A 5,848-nucleotide genomic window follows, 5' to 3' on the forward strand; every position below is an offset into this window, starting at 1 on the left:
GGGGGAGCAGTTTGCGTTTTTTTCTCTTTGTTGCCTTGCGTGATAAACCTTTCTTTTTTAAAAAAAATAAAGTTAATTTACCTCTGAATTTTTGTGCATCTTTGATTATTTGTGTTTTTCCATCTCTTCCAATACTTTGCCGAGGCACCAAATAACCTTTCAAAGACTCTTTTCCATAACTTGCCATCTTGCTCTAACTCAAATGGACTGCTCACGTCATTCGACCAACTTGCTTTTCCCACAATAGTTTCTACAACCCAGCTGTTTATTTTCAGGAGATCAGTAGATCTATATGTAGCCCTTTAAAGGGAGCTTAAGGGACTTTAAAAACATTTCTTTGATGTGAACAAGCAAGGCTTCATGTGGCAGTATTAGAACAGTCAAGATAAGGTGAGCTGCGAGCCACTGATATATGGCTTGTGTGGATACTTTCAAACCAAGCTTAAGCAATTTCACAGTGAGCTCAGTTCATGAGACTGACCTGGCTTTCTATACACGCAAGGATGAGACAAGAGAAGTTCCCTCGTGGTCCAATGTTGCTTTCTGCAACACCATTCTGAGAATTTAAAAAATGACAAGTCAGAGGGTCTGCTCTTCGTGGCTACATGTACCAAAGACATGTAGCCTTTGACAGAGGGTGCATGTTACACAACAACGCATTAAATTCAAACATGCACAGTTGTTCATGAAACTTTCACGAGAGCTCCTAAAGCACTTTCACAAAGGTTTAGAGTTACCTCACATTAGGAAGTATTTCACTTGAATTAGACACTGACTAGCTTTCCTAAGTAGGTTCCATCTGTCTTGGGCTTCAGGCTCTTGTGATTTTAAATGAGCTGTTACGAGGAAGAAAAAAAAAAAATAACGAAGCCCGAATCCATGTGCGCCGCCCCTCCCCAGCTACCCACAGAGCCAGTTGTTAAAGCAAACAAGCCTTTTTTAAAAGGTGTAAGAAGGCAAGAAAAACTTGAGCCGTCTTACTCCCTCTAAATGAAGTAGACTCTAAGTGAGACCTGAATTTTATCACCTACAGTGCTATAAAAATTGGTATTTCCATGCAATGTGCACACACAAACAAGAATGTGTGATAGATGGTGGTAATGATGACTTTGTGGAGTCATAAATTGAAGATCAGCAAGAAAACACATTCTTACTTTCAAAAGTGTGCCAGATCATGAAATAATGTCCACAGGAACTCAGTGTATGAAGCATAGTCAGAATAAAAGGCTCTCCAGGCACAGCGCTGCTGACAACGCTTACAACGCGCTTGTATGTATTAATTCTGGATGAACTCAACCCTATAACCAACACCACATGAATCACAATCAGTTATTTGATCAGCCTTTTGTTGCAGGTTTCATGACTGAGGAAGCCAAATGCAATCTGAAGTGAAATGATAATAAACTACATAAACTGATTCAACAGATTCGATACCGATATAGAAGTTTTGTTTGTTTCTGGAAAGTATAGTACGTGCTTCTTTTGAGTTTGAGTCCAGCAGTTTTGAGAAAAGTTGCAACATGAGCATGTTTACCATGTCGTATTTTGTGTTCCATGGTGCACCAAATGGGTTCAGGGTTACAGGTCTGGACTGGTGTCCACTTTAGCGCCTGGACTCTTGGAGCAATGCTGTCGTAATAAATACCATGAAAGTGGTTTGGCATTGTTTTACTGAAATAAGCAACGTCCTCCCTCAAAGAAACACAATTTGGATAATTGCACACTTTGCCGTAAAACCTCTGAATATCGTTCAGCATTAATGTTGTTCCCGCAGACGTTCACGTTACACAGGCCATGAGGGCTAACGGACAACATCATGGACGCTGGCCTGAAAGACCGGAGAACACAATGTCCGGGATTATTTTGAATTTGATAGACCACAGTGCTTTTTCCACTTTGCCATAGTCCATTCTGAATGCTTTCAGGGTCAGAGAACATGCTTCTGAATCTTGCTCCTATACGTTTTGTCTCAGCTTTAACCTGCATTTTTTAAAGTGGTGACAAACTGACAATTGTTTTCAGAAGTGTTCTTGTTCCCATGCAGTGCTTTTCACGACACAATCATGTCTGTATTTCTCCAGATTCTCTCGGTTTTCTAATTGTTTCATACAGCGCACCATAGAGGCTAATTGGCAATCCCACATTGAGAAACATTATTCTTACATTAATGAACAGTTTACCCAGAAGATCTTCCGCAAGGGGCATCTTGGTGGATGGGTGGGTAGCACTGTTGCTTAACAACAAGAAAACCCTGAGAAAGATAAAGTGGGAAAGAATGATTGAACATTTCACAAACTGGTGAACTCATTCTTTTATACTCGGACGTTACCGTTGATCAAATTTTTTAACCATTCACTTAGTTTTCTCCAGTCTTTTATTTTTCTATTTTTTTTTTTAAAAGCTTGCAGGCATTAAATTCAAGATCAGCAAATGTTTTCTTAAAAAAACATTATGTAACGTATGTATATGTATATAACATATGTGATAAATCTATCTCTACCCAGAAAAATCATGACATAATCATCTGTATTTACACTTATCATTTGCTGATGCTTGCTCTCACTTAGTTTCTGTACTTTGTGAGAAAACGCCCTAGAATGATTTGAATTAATCAAATACTTTTTTCGCAGCTTTTTAAATAAATTCTAACTTTGCTTCGCAGTCAGAATAAATGGGGCTGCGAGCACCTTTTTGCCCATAGAAGTGACAGCATTTTCTTTACGGAGTGCAAATACAGAAACATTCATTTTTCAAGATAGGGCGGGAAGGATATGAGCTCAGGGTACCCACAGCTGGTACATGAAGCACAGAGAACAAAGTTTACACATCCATACACTGAATCATGCTCTTTGTAGCATCAGTAACATGCCATCAGGGTCCACATTAACCTGAACAGAAAGTTGATTTGGCACACCAGATGGTTTGTTACACAGCTCGTTTCATGATTGCAATCTAGTGAGAGTCTGACTGCTATGCGAGGTAAAGTGACTGTCAGAGAGGATAAATTGTGATTATTTAGTCTGTGTGATGAGACTGATGTGTTCACTGACAGGGAATTGAAGATAAAGAGTGTTCAGTACATAATTAATGTGAATATCACTATCCCCAGAGCCAGTGAACTCCACAATGTAATCACTGCTCGACAGATAATCACTGTCATTTGTTACCAGAGCTTTGCAGATGGATCCCTAAAATGGTCTGTCACCACTCACCTGAGCACAGCTCATGATATTGTCCAGAAGCATGGTCAAAAGGTAACAGATCACCAGCCTCCAGAGGCAGAAAGAGAGAGAACAGAACACTTCATAAGACTTTTTTCCCCACAATCTGGTACAGCGTACTGCTCTGGAGCGGTGGGAAAAGGAATCCAGATTTACCTGAGCATTTATTTCAAATACATCTTTAGTGTCGTACAGTCTGAGTTTGTCTGCAGTTTCCAGTTCTTAAAAGTCAAACAAGATCAGGCAAAGCAAGCCACCCATAAACACCATGGGGCCTGAAAGGGTCAAATGGACACACTGTTAAAATAGACCATTTTTGCCTTTGGGTTGCATGATAGAATGCAAAGAACTTAAATAAGTTCAGAGGGTTTTGGCGATCAGTTGTTGTGGTCATAGACTGATATATGGATAAGGTGTAAGCCAGTTTCTGCTTTGGGTGCTTTTAAAAAAAATTTAAAAAAAAAAATCAGCATGCTGCCTTTGTGTAATGTCTGGTTTTAAATTGTTTTTATTCTAGCTGTCATGTGTACTGATTAAAAAATATGACTACCAGTGCTTTAGGGGTGAGGGCCATGCGGACAAGGTGGCATCCCTCCCATATGGGTACAGTTTCTACAGTTGGAGATGCTGTAAAATTTTCCCTCATTACTGACTTAGTCTAAAGTCTAACACATGCACTCCTGTGTAAACATGTAGGCTTTGATGCATGGCTAACTTTGTTGACCAACTCTATAAGAACTTACCTATTGCAGACAGGAATAACAAGAACTGTCAGTGTAAACTACAGATGAAATCACACATGATAATAGGTTTTAAGGGCTAAAGTAGAATCCTTAAGTTCACCTGACAGCTGCGGTCATCTTGACCCAGAAAAGCCAAATTTACCCAGTTCACTCAGACCAGCTGCAGAAACTTTTGCTGATTCATTCAATCCGGTGGTGAGTTTCACTCACACCTGTTGAAGGTCTTGCTCAGCTAGAAAAGCAGAGATGACCTGCTTTTCAGGTTTCGTCAGTCAGTTGTTCGTCATAAAATTTTTCATCATGTCTGAAAAAAAAAATAATAATAAAACAGTATTTGTAAAGCTACAGAAAGTGGTTTGGGATTAAAACACGACTTTGTAACTATCCAGTGATTTTGCTGGATCAAAACTGGCAATTAAACCGTCTGCTACTCTGCTGCAGTGGACTGTTGTGGTATATGCTGGATGTCAGCGGATCAAAGAAAACACTTTTGTAGTATTTGAGTTCTGCTCATGAGTATGTCGTGGTTTCAAAAACCATCAAGTGTGTTACAAAATTCATCAGCCACAAACACAAGATGAATCATAACTGGCTTCATGCAGCATTTGCTGGTTTTCCCAGTTCTATTCCTGTTCATGTGGTGGGGAGCAACATTTCAGCCGCAGGGATTTGTTAGAGGGTAGCTGTTAACAAATCTATTTGGTTTAAATCGTCATCGTTTTGCTCATTTTAGAATTTGACATGTATAAATGTGTTTGCCTCATAATTTGAGCTAAACGCGGAAGTAATTTGTCAGGTGAACTTTTCTAAGCCTTGCCCACCTAAGTTGAGGATGACAGAGCTCGTACAGGAAAATTTCCAACTCTCTTTTGTGCCTGTCAAGATTTATACGAATCTGGCATCGAGCTGTACAACGTGGTGTTTTTCTTTCCATGTGCTGTTAGCCATGCTCGAGGTGTGGGACAGTGCAGCACTGGCAGTAAATGGTGAGGCTGTTTTATGGGTTTGTGTGAAATAGAAGAAAAAAAGCTTGATGATTGGTGGGCAGTTGATGCATTCAGATCTTTTTTGGGCTGGGATGTCTGTAAGGCCATTCAGCATTAAATCAAACACGTCCCTTTCAGAATAAATACGAACTTAATTTGCTCAGTGAAGTATTTTCATTGATTGTGAATTCATGAAAACGATCTGTTATTGTGGTTCCTTGTTAAACAACTTGAACCACATCTAACAAAACGTGAAGAAGAAAAAAAACGTCCTCTTTGAGAATTCCACGTCTTCTTTTCTTGTCTCCTGAGATGAAACATCGATGACCCAACACAGATAGCATCCATATTACTGTCAGTCTCCCTGACTGGTGTCATCCATACTGTTATCTTAGCCTTTCAAGGATTAATATCCTTTTCAAGTTTAATGAGATAAGAGGCCTGGGGGAGTTCTCCTCCTGCTGTGTTCAAAGGCCAACCAGCTTTAGTAGCTGCTTTATCTCGGCCACTGATTGACCCAGCTGATAGGTGATACTGAGGAAGCACAGTGGCTCAGGAAAGTGGCCTCTCCACAGAGGGACTGGAGACTGGCAAACCTGGGCTCTCCAGTCTGTCAGAATCCCATCAGAGAGGCTCTGTATCCCCGGGATGCCGTCTCTTTCCTTTGATTCCTCTGACCAGGCACTTTTACGTGGCTTCCTCCCTCACTCTGTCTAAAAGCAGAGCCCGTAAAGCAAGTCTGCCACTCTACAGCTAGTTGGACAGGACGTGTTTGTAAGTGTTGCCTGAATGCACCGCCAAGCAAAATGACACCCCGAGGGCTTGTAAGGCTTGTGATTTCTTCCCCAAGCCTATGCCAAAAGACCCTTTTAAATTCCAGCTCAGATCTTCAAAAATG

This window comes from Leuresthes tenuis, unplaced genomic scaffold, assembly GCF_036924035.1.
Source record: "Leuresthes tenuis unplaced genomic scaffold, fLeuTen1.0.hap1 SCAF_10, whole genome shotgun sequence".
NCBI lineage: Eukaryota > Metazoa > Chordata > Actinopteri > Atheriniformes > Atherinopsidae > Leuresthes > Leuresthes tenuis.